This window comes from Mustela putorius, unplaced genomic scaffold, assembly GCF_011764305.1.
Source record: "Mustela putorius furo isolate JIRA1106 unplaced genomic scaffold, ASM1176430v1.1 tig00003988_pilon_pilon_pilon, whole genome shotgun sequence".
In the NCBI taxonomy this organism is placed as follows: Eukaryota; Metazoa; Chordata; class Mammalia; order Carnivora; family Mustelidae; genus Mustela; species Mustela putorius.
The window spans coordinates 5136792-5149162 of NW_025422127.1; the positions used below are offsets into that span (position 1 = coordinate 5136792).

General features: G+C 33.9%; 1 pseudogene; it reads right to left on the minus strand.

The window, feature by feature from the left end:
• Positions 1-534: 534 nt before the first annotated feature.
• The window catches only part of LOC123389657, a 28337-nt pseudogene continuing 16500 nt past the window's right edge, over positions 535-12371 (minus strand).

Sequence of the window (12371 nt, forward strand, 5' to 3'; positions counted from 1 at the left end):
GTAGATGATTAAAAAATAAGAGACTGAGATGCTTTTTGACTGGTAAGTTTTGTTCTGTTTGTTTGTCCTAAATTAAGGAACCAAATAGACTTATTTTTTTTTAATTTATATCATCTTTTATTACAATCTATGATTATACTTACATATATTAAACCATTACAGAATTCCTATTTTAAGGCACTCCAGTCTCCCAAATTAAGGTACCTATTGTACTTTGTCCTCTAATTTCAAACATTAATATGAGAAGTAAAACTGCAACTTCATATTAAATTTGAGGCTTAAGTTTGTAGAACAAGTTAAGTACTTCCAGAAATCTCAAGTCAGAAATGAACAGGCTAGAAATTGAACTAATAATCTTAATACAGTTTGATTATGACTTTGTTTATTCTTATTACTCATTTACCTCTTTATTTATAAATCTAAACAGAATTAAAACTCTACTTTTGATGGTATAATAGAGATATTAATGGAAGAGACCAATCCACACATATGCTATATCCCTGGACATTTATCTTGCTTTAAAATGCTAATCTTTTATGCCTTGGGCTTCTTACTGAGCAGTGAATGTTTATCTATGCACAATCCATTTCTCTTCCTGCTGGGATTTTCTTTAGAGTCACCCGTGCCATCATTGAACAATTCTGAATGTGCTTCGTTAGTTTTCTTTGTTCTGCATGGAGTATTCTCAGAGATATAACACTTTCAATTTCAGCTCCCATGGCTTCTCCTAAAGCTGTTAAAATTCCATCACGTTGGTTTACCATAAACTTTGTATCTTCTTCAATAAAGTACATAGGTGGTTTTAAGCCTATCTGTGAGGTCCATCAGCACTGAGATCTGCTTGCTTTTCTTTCATCTTGTAGATAATGTGTTGAGTTTTGGCTGTGGCCAGAGTCCTTTTCTAACCATCCCTAAGTCGATTTTAATAAAAAGGCTAACACTCCTGATATCTCCTATCAAAGTATGTTCAGCTTTCTGTTTATTAGTAGCTCAGCAAGTTATTAGTAAGATAATCCCCTCTCCTGTGACATATCCTCGAAGGTCTTCATTTACAATTATATCAGAACAACCAAATAAACAGCACAAAATACTGAATTTCTTCCATACAGTATTGAAATACTGTATCCTAGAGCTGATGAGAGCTGCTGAAGTTTCTTTAGTTTGCTACCTCTTATTCTGTTGGGTGGCCACTGTCCATTGGTTTTCTCATTGTGATAGTGTCCAAAACAAATTCCTAGGCATGCAGTTGGAAGCTCCAGAAATGTTTCTCAGCTTATCTAAAGCCTCAGCTTAATTTTTAATGAAAATTTAGAGCATGACAGATAAACCTAATTATTCTAATTTCCCATCCCTTAATAAAGTAAAGTAGTATAGCTTTGTGTTATCAGGTGCCATTTAGAAAACAGCTATTTTATGTATAGAAGAAAAGTTTTATTATTTTTAATTTGAGACCTAAATTTGGGAAAGATAAAATAAAAATACTGTCAGAGGAAAAAGATATAAACATAAGTCACAGGTATCCAGATATAATATGCAAGGAACAGTACACATAATATTTTAAAATACACACACACATGCACATATGCACTCAGCAATAAGTGACTATAATATCTGGCACTTTTAACTTTTACAAAAATCAATAATAGTTATTAAAGATAATTTATAAATATGTAAAAAGGTACAAAGAATTAAAAATATATTTATTTTAAAAAGAAACTGTTACTTGGGCATAGAATAACTAGTATTTAACAAAGAGAAAGCTCAAATTCTACTTAACTCCTTTTTTATTTGCATATCGTAGATTTAACAATGTGCAGTGGAGTCAAAATCCTTTTTTACCCCTTGTGAACAAATTTATTATATTTAGCCAATTTTGTTAAATTTTAAGCACATTTCATTGCTTCCATCTCTCAGTATTTTCAATTACTATGAGTCAGGCACACAAAATTCATTTCATTCATACCCTCTGCACTTACTGTACATCTTCAATGATACTTCATTACTTACTGTTACATTTTGTTTTTCTCCAAGATTTTGTTTATTTATTTACTTGACACAGAGAGAGAGAGACAGAGAAATCACAAGTAGGGAGAGAGGCAGACAGAGAGAGAGGGGGGAAGCAGGCTCCCTGCTGAGCAGAGAGCCCGATTCGGGACTCCATCCCAGGACCCTGAGATCATGACCTGAGCCGAAGGCAGAGGCTTTAACCCACTGAGCCACCCAGGTGCCCACTGTTCTTGGCAAGCATTTCATGGATCTGACAGCAAAAGCATAAGCAAGAAAAGCAAAACTAAACAAGTGGGACTGCATCAAACTGTAAAGATTCTCCAAAGCAAAAGAAATGATCAGCAAAATGAAAAGACAACCTGTGTAATGGGAGAAAATATTTACAAACCACATATCTGATAAAGGTTAGTATCTTAAATATATAAAGAATTCTTACAATTATTAGTCTTATACAAAGTAGAATATTATTTATACTGTGGTAAAATTAGGAAAACATAAAGTGTTGTTTTAAAAACTCAGATTAGTAGCTCTCATTTTAAAAAGAGCCTACTACTTAACAGAAATATTAAATTAACTTTTGTTAACACACATTATAAATCCTTATATTCACAAATCGTATTTTAGAACGCTCTTTAAATTATGTTTATATGTTTATATATATCCTTATCTCTAACAAAGACCAAGACTATTAGCTTAATTCACCGAAGTTTAGAATATATTTTTGTGGGGACAGGGGCAGAGAGAGAGAGAGACTCTTAGGCAGGCTCCTTGTCCAGCATGGAGCCCAGTATAGGACTTGATCTCACAACCCTGAAATCATGGTCTGAGCCAAAAATAGAGTTGACAACGGGCTGAGCCACCCAGGTGACTCTGGAATATATGTATTTTTTTTTTTTTACAAAAGAAATATTTACTATCTAGCCTTTTACAGAGCTGTTTTAGGAAGGGGGAAAAAAAAAGCTTTATTTAGAAGAGTCAAAATATGTAAAGCATTGAAAGTTAAACAATCAAAAAAATTTCCTTATTTTTTATTCTAAATTTATATAAATCCTAAAAAAATGCATTAATTCAAATTTTAGCTCCAACAGATTGTAAGAGACCTTAAAAATTGATTTATTGAATGCTTGTTTTATGGAGCATCTCAAATGAACAAATTTGTTCATATCAAAAGTTCCTCTAACTGTCACTACAATTCCAAATTGCCCTTATTGAAATTATGCCAGTTAGAGGGATTTGCATATTAGTTAGGATTGTAACATGAAACATGAATAAAGCAGATTTTTAGTCTGGAAAGAACACAGATTTTTTAAAAACTCCATGAGAACTGAAATAGTCAGTAAGGACATAGTTGTGAAATCATGTATCTCCAGAACCTGACCAAAGACTAGTAGCTGAAGAAGCCTCTAGCTCCAGCAGAGGGAATTAAGTCAAATAATTTCAGGAATATAAAGGTGATACGGAGGAATATCCTTATAAGGTTTTTGAAAAGGTAAATTTATGTATCATTTGTCCAAAGACTCTAGGGTGACACACTAGTGTGGCATGAGATTTTGAAACTGTCAACTTCTAATCCACTTGAGAGGCCCGTTTTCCTGAAGTCTGTCTCCTATCCTTTGAGCTTCAACTTATAAACAGGTGTCTGCTTACAATGAGTGAGGGGACTAATCCAGACCAACATCTTTGTGCAAATAAAGTTTTATTGGAACACAGCCTCCTGCATTTACTACATTTTGTCTATGGTTGTTTTCCATGCTGCAGTACAGATTTGAGTTGCAGCAAAGACTGGCCCATGGAGTCTAAAATATTTACCATCTGGCCTCCCTCAGAAAGACATTTATTGAGCCTTGTTGTTGTTAAGAGACAAAGTCTTATAGACAATAGGCAAATAGAGAGGATGGCGGATGGCAAATTATTGCTATGGAAGATCCACATAAATGAAAATGCATACAAAGATATACAAATTTGACCAATGACTTAGAAGTCTGGGGGGACTCTTAGGACAGAGATGAAAGCCAAATACTGAGAATTCTGTGAAATAATTGGAGCTCAGATTAAATATAAAACTTCATACTCCTGATAGGATGGCCCTCAGCAGAGGAAAACTCCCAAGCATCTCACATGTGCACACTACTGTAGGATTAAGCTTCTTGTTAGTATCACTGAGGGACTGCCTAAATCTTGGTGGGTACTCAGCTTGCTCGGCTTCACCAGACTGAGACTATTAGGAACACTCTACTGTTAGGTTAATTAGCTTGCTATAGCAAAGGAAAATGCAAGCCATGAGGAACCGTGAGGATTCTTTTTTTTTTTTTAAAGATTTTATTTATTTATTTGACAGAGAGAAATAACAAGTAGATGGAGAGGCAGGCAGAGAGAGAGAGAGGGAAGCAGGCTCCCTGCTGAGCAGAAAGCCCCATGCGGGACTCGATCCCAGGACCCTGAGATCATGACCTGAGCCGAAGGCAGCGGCTTAACCCACTGAGCCACCCAGGCGCCCCCCGTGAGGATTCTTAAAATGGGGAGTCAAGGAAGGTTATTTCGCAGCATCTTGGATGCTGAAATGAGTCATGGAATGATATTCACAGGTATAGAATAGATTTTGTGAAATAAGGAGCCACTGGAAGATGGGTGTTCTTGCCTTAAATATATGTCTCTATAGAATTTATGGGGGTATGTGGTCTGTATTTTAGCTCCAAATGAATGTGTCTAAATAAACTGATGTTAAAGGACTTGGGCTTAGTTTATTTTGCATGTCATGCTTGGTACAGTTTATCTGTTCTGTGAGTCCTCACCCAATTTTGGAAATATGGTTTCTTTTTCAGTACAAGAACATGCATTGGAGTAATTAACACCACACTTGGGTTTATAGGGAAAAGATGTAATTGAGGATAGCTACAGCTTCTATTTGTACTTTTCTTAAATTGGTACAGCTTATTTTATATGTTTTATAAGCTTCCCTTCCTCCCTTGGCCCATGAACAAATGCTTATAAGAGTTGAGTGGAGTTATAAAACACTGAATGCTCCTGCTAAGATCTCTCTCTCTGTCTTCTACTCTGACATATTCAGCATTATCCCACTACTGCTCTGCTTTAAACTCCAGGGGGATTCTCAGTGTTCTTTTTAGCCTATCACCTCCAGAAGTCCAGGTTTCCTTAGGTGTGTATGATGTTTCAAACTATAGGATGTGAACTTGCAATACTTTTCCACATGATCATTTCTTATAGCCAAAATACTTGTTTTTCTTACAGCTCTTGCCATCACCTGACTCAATATGTATTTAACTTCTTTCTTTTTAAAGTTGGTAACTCCGGGGTGCCTGGGTGGCTCAGTGGGTTAAGCCTCTGCCTTCGGCTCAGGTCATGATCTCAGGGTCCTGGGATGGAGTCCCAAATCGGGCTCTCTGCTCAGTAGGGAGCCTGCTTCCCTCTCTCTCTGCCTGCCTCTCTGCCTATTTGTAATCTCTGTCTGTCAAATAAATAAATAAATAAATAAAATCTTAAAGTTGGTACCTTCTGTTTCAGTAGACAGAAGCTAGGGCACATGCCCTCTTCCCAAGTTTTCTATCTGTTGATTATTTAATCAAAAACTAACGTGCGTACTGTTATGAAGGGATTTTACAGATGCAATAAAATCTCAAACCAGCTGACCTTAAGATGAAAGAGATTATCCTTCTCTCCAGGTAGAATTTGTCAGTGAAGCCCTTTAAGAAGCAGCGTTTTCTCTGGCTGGTAGAAGAACAGAAAGACAGAGATATTCACATTGAGAGAAGAATCTGATGTGCTATTGCTGCTTTTGGAGATGGAATGGGTTATGTGCAAGGAACAGCCACAAGGAGCTAAATGTGATCCTTGGCCAATGGTAAAGAAACGAGGACCTCAGTCCTACAAAAACAAGATGAACTCTGCTAACAGTATGAATGATCTTGAAAGTGGATTATTTCCCAGAGAGTACAGATAAGAACATACCTCTGCCAACATCTTGTTTTTCATCCTTGTGAGAACCTAAACAGAGGTCCCAGCCAATACCAGTCAGACTTTTGGCCTGCAGAACCAAAATAATAAATGGGTGATGTTTTCAGCTGTCATGAAAGTAGAGATATTTTTCCCCTTTTTGTTCATTGTTACATCATTAGGACCTAGAATTGTGCCTGAAATATAAGAAACCTTTTAGAAATAATTCTAGTTAGCCTGCTAAAGTAAACACTGTGAACAGTTTGAGACTATTTTAATCCATAGACTCACTCTAGATATTTAGCTGTAAATCCAGTTGAGTAAAGTATTAAGGTTTAAATGTTTGACGAGACCATCTAAAAATCTTATATAAATGAAACAAGATGAGTTTGGGAGGGAGACAAACCATAAGTGACTCTTAATCTCACAAAACAAACTGAGGGTTGCTGGGGGGAGGGGGTTTGGGAGAAGGGGGTGGGATTATGGACATTGGGGAGGGTATGTGCTTTGGTGAGTGCTGTGAAGTGTGTAAACCTGGTGATTCACAGACCTGTACCCCTGGGGATAAAAATATATGTTTATAAAAAATAAAAAATTTTAAAAAAATTAAAAAAAAGACAATTTTGCTATAGAAGATAAAATCACAAAAAAAATCTTATATAATCTCTGGTAAAATTCTTAAAAACTTATAAAAGGCATCAGTGATACACTTACAAGTATTTATTTTTTTGAGATGAATTGATTTCAGACACTGAATACTTGATTTAATGCATGTTTTAGTGCACTTTATGTGACACAAATTAATTTGCAATAGAAGCAAGAAACCTATCTCTAAGGTAATTAGTCATGGTCAAATCTTAATTATCTCCTTAAATAGAAAACAGGCTTATCAAGATATCTACTATGGTATTCTCGAATGGGATGCTCTCTTATTTGTTAATAAGGCTTTCCACTAAAATAAAATTCTATGGTATAGATTTTAACACATGGACTTTGAAATAATGACACCCATTTTTTAACCCTTCTAGCCTCTAAATTCCTTCCAGTCATTCCACAAGTTGCTTTTGTCTCTATACATGAGGAAAATGGGCCTCAGAGATATTACATACTAGCTTAAGATCAGAAAAATTGAATTGGTAAACCTAAGATTCCAGCACAGGTGGATGTATTACTGAGGTTCCATGTTTGTCCTATTCTGACACACTGTCAATCAGTGATGTTTGTTTATTAAATTCATCTGTAATTATTATGAATATATGGGAATTTATATCCCTGTCTGAATATTTGCACTGTGTTTGTAACAGTTTTATTGAATATTAACAAGATATGATCCTCATTTTCCTAGGCACCAATTTTATCCTGGAAACTTTGTTAGAAGGCCCGAATTGTATGAACTTTTGTCATGAGGGCAATAGTCAAATCTCAAAACAAGTGGAAAAGTGAGTTAACTTTGATCAACAAATGAATGGAATAATCTTGAAGCAACCAGTTATCAATCCATTAACATTTCTTTTACTTATGTCCCTTCAGTGCACATTTGTTGAGAGTACCTCATGTCCCTGGCATTATATTTTGTGCTAAATTCAGCATGATGTCTGTCCTTGGTATTTTGGGAGCTTTGAGGTGATATATTGTCGGAGGGCTGAAGCTGAAAGATGGTAGGTGTTAGCCTGAAGATGGGCAGTTGAGAGGGAAGAGGAGAGCAAAAATTTGGGAATATTCTAGATGAGAGAAAGTAAATAAAAAGAATGGAAAATTAAGCAGGATTTGCTTTTTTTTTTTTTTTTTTTTTTTTTTTTTTTAGGAACTAAAAGAAGTACACTGTTGTTGTATGTTTGAGTCCATTATGCGGGAAAGGAGCGCATGGAGACAGATTTAAAAAGGATGTGTATGCAGTGCCTTCTAAGTCGCATGAATACAGTTGAAATTTATGTGGTGCTGCTGAAGGGAATGCAATGAGTAGGTTTTTTATTTGTTCATTCGCTCATTCAACAATATTCATGAAAGGCTTGCTTTGGGTGCTGTGTGCCAGGCACTGGCTCATGGGTTAGGAGCGAGACTGCAGTGAATTTATCGTTGTCAGGGTCCTTTCCCTCATGGAGCTTATTATCTGGATTGATGGTTTTGAAAGGTCATTCTGCTGCAACATTAATAAACTGTGGCAAGGAAAGACCAGATCGAAGACGCTGGGACAAGGCCTGAGCTGAGGATTTCGGATCTAGCACCAAGGAAGTCATTGGTGGCAGAAGTAGGGATACATTGGATGGAGGGGGCATCTCGACCCCTTCTTTTCATAAATTTAGAATGAGATGGAGGGCAGGTACTGTATGTCTTTATCACTGCATTTCTAGTCCCTTGTCTACTAATTTAACCTTGACTCTCTATCATCATCTTTGCCAGATCATTGATTACAAGCATTCTTGATTTTAGAGTGTGCCCAGCTCTGCTTAACCTACAGTTGGGACTAAATTTGATGGTTTGGGGTATTTTTTTTTCCTGATTTTTAAAATCTACAAATACGTACTATTTTCCTGAACAATGAATTCCTTAACTTTTTGGACATTTTTCTTTTTGGTATTATAGGGAGATAGTCACATTCAGGTAAAGACAGCATAGCATGTTAATGAGTGGTTAGTGAATCTCTCTTTCCCCCAAATATTTACTAATCTACTAAAAAATTTATAAGATGATCACTTCCCAAATTGACAACCTACTTTAGGAACTATTTGTGCATTTATTTTTTTTTGTACTGTGCAATATATTCTTGTATAGAGAAGTTTGCTTTATAATAATTCATTTGTAAATGCTGGCATTCGCTCACAGTATTTAAAACAAAAAGTTCAAATTATTATTTGAGCTTTCTTCCTTACCCTTGAAAGAGAAAATAAATGAATTTGCTCCTTTTCTGTTTTTCATCGTTTTTAAAGTTATATTACATTTGTAAAGTGTCTGCTTTTAAAATTATTTTTTTGGTTTTGTAAAAGGAGATACATTCAATGTATTTAATAATTCTTTAAATATTAAATTTAGAATATAATTATAATTTGCCAAATAGTTCTTTCTTCCATCACATTCTCAAAACAAAAACATGGGCCCTTTATTCATATTCCCTGTTTTCAGGTCCCATTCTTTTTGAAAAAGTGGTATTTGGAGATTTGAAAGGTTCCAACTTTATGTTGATATCTGGCAGAGAGAAATTTCAGAATAAGTTCTATTCTTAAACACCCTGACAATTTTAGCTTTGTTATTAGCTATGTTATAACTTATTAATGAATTTGATGGAAGTCACAAGGTTGGATTTGTATATATTTGTATTTAACTTTTCTTCAGCTAAGAAAGAAAAGTTTGGCTGTCTATTCTATCTAAAATGTTATACATTCAAATTGCAGTAGCAATATGTTATAGATGATGTAGAAGAAGTTTGACAGTTTCGGAGAAAAAGGCAGAATTATTTCTTTAAGTTATCATAGTACTTTAAGTCTTAACTGTGTAAAATTTAAGGTGTATGACAGAAACATTTGATATTCTTTAGACATTGTAAAGCCACTCCCATTTTCCAGTTCGAGAAACACTTTGTTTATGAAAAATTTCAACCTTATTTGCCCAATCCACTTTTTCTAACTTCCTTTTCTTCTTATTCTTAGCAATATACTTAGCACCACAGTTGCAAAAATGGAAAATTTAGAATAAAAATCCTCAATCAAAACTTCCATTTTGTGCATTTCATTTTATGTCAAATAATCTAGTATTTATAAGTCCTTATAGTTTACAACAATTAATGGAGGCTAACAGGTATCCTAAAAGATCAAACTTTTCAAATTACTAATAAAAATAAGCATTTAAAACTATTGCTATTTAAGTAAGCACTCAACAAAGTTGGGCTTCTCTACTCTAATTTTCATCTTTAACACCTGGAGAATAAAGTTTGTGAAAGAATCAGAAGATTTACATTGGGAAATTGATGGATACCTATAGATAGATACTAAAGTGTAGGAAGGAAAAAGACTTTCCTTCAGGAGAGTAGTTTCAAAAAGAGTGCATTTCACCTGTTCCTCTTGCATTATTTCTATGATAAAATCTCCCTTGTAGAAGATTTCTTTATAATTCAGCAGGCTTTCCTTAAAATTAAAAAAAAAAAAGATGCCTTACAAATGAAACCTATAGTTTATGCTTATGGTTTATGTAATGGTCAAATATTTTTCTATTATTTTGAATATGTTTACATATTAATTTTCAGTATTAAAATGTCTTATTTTCCTACTCAAAATCTTCTCTGCTTTTATTATTCAAGCGCGTTAGGTGAATGGCTGTTCTCCAAAGAAATGAAAACCTGTGGATTTAAAATTCTATTTCTTTTTTTTTTTTTTGCTTATAAAATTTTAACAGTATCCTTTAAGCTTTATAGATCCAGACTATAAAATTTATGGATAAACAAGTTAAGAACTTAATTTTACCTTTGTGTGTAAAAACTTACATGGAACAATCCGGTTTCATCAGCTATTCAAAGAAAAGTATTCTTCTTCTCCTTATTGCATACTCTCGAACATAGAGGGCGCTGTTACATTAACGAACACTATCATTTCAAGCAGAGATTGTTTATAGCTCCTTTTCATGGCAAGACCATCAGCTCCAATGTGTTTCATGACTGCTATGTATTAATCATTTTGTCTTTCTCTCAGTAAGTATCTTTTTCATAATGCTTTAATGAAGTTCTTTCCATAAGCTTTCATCTGAGATAAGTAAAGATGTGAATGTGAATGCATGGATATATTTATAGAAAGCATTCGCTCATATGTTAAATGCCTCATGAAGTTTCCTGACAGCACCACTCTTAATTTTTAACACATATAATAATATATCGTGACAAAAATCAGTCAACATGAGTCACTAGACATTAAATATTAAAAATTATGGAAAGACTGATAATTTGCTTTGACATTCTGGAAAAGCACATATTTTGTCACATTCATGCCAGGAAATGTAGACCAATATATTTAGTCTAAGTGATGCACAATATTTTTGACAATACATAAAATAGCTCAAGCTAATTGTTTTGTTGATCATTCCAAGAAAAAGAAGGTTGTTTAAAACATTGTGATTTTTCACAGACCTGTACCCCTGGGGATAAAAATACATGTTTATAAAAAAATTTAAAAATTAAAAAAAAAACTAAACATTGTGATTTTGAAATGCATTGATCTTTAGATTTTTATCTAGCTCTTTGAAAATAGAGGTATCTATCAAAGAACAGGTGGTATACACGTGGATGTTTTCTAAAGTGAGAACATTCACAATATTCTCAATTTGGAATACTATTCACTTCTCTCCTTCAAGCTCTTAAGGTTTTACTCATTCTTACATGCCGACTTGACGTGCTACCACAAGCACTGTAGCTTTTCTATGGCAAAATACTGAGACTGGCCCAACTTCTGGGAATGAGCCTTAGCAGACAGAATATATTATTGAAATATTTAGGCAATATAGTTATTGATTATCATGTGGCTTTACATATAATAAATGGTAAGCCAAAAAAATTGTAAACAGCACACACATCAAGAGATTTAAATGTGTTTTTGTCTTTAGATATTCTAATCCCATTGTCTAGAATCTTTACTCAAAATAATGTTCTGAAAGAGTAGAGATAACTTCATGCAAAAAAAAAGAAAATATTTTTGCAACTCTGGAATCATCACAAATAATTAAGAATGGTATACTACTCAACATGGTATTATAGAGATAATATACATTATAATATATACTTATATATTAATATATTCATATATATAATACATACATGTATAAAATAATAATATATGTATGTGTATATGTATAGTGGTTAAAGCACAAATTCTGAAGCCTGAAAGTTCTGGTTCAGATTTTAACCCAATCAATCACTAAGGAAAAGGATAATCTCTCTGATTACTCATGTAGGAAAAAAATAACATTAAAACAGTCATTAAAAACTATTTTCATGGGATTTTTGTAGGAATTAACTGAAATGGTCCCAGTAGAATGTTTTATAAGTGTATATAGACCATATTAAAAGTTTGCTATTGTTATTTTTATGGCTCTTATATTAAAAGTGGTATTTTGTAACAATATATTTGAGTTTATCAGCACCTAAGGTCTTAACCTCTTATCTATATGCTCTGCAAAGGAAAGATATTACCCAAAGGAAAATTTAAAAAGACGAACTAGTGTGTGCATAGTGGCTTTTGAGAAGGAGTGAAACGAAATGTGATGACCAGTTAAAAATATACTGCAGTACTGATATGAGGTCATATTTGAATATTCAGCCACATCTTATCTTTGAGAAATATAGAGACATCAGAAGCACCCATCTATTATCATTTGGTCTTTTTGCTCCCTGTCATACTTTAATTATGATGTCTGCATATCATATCATATAATGT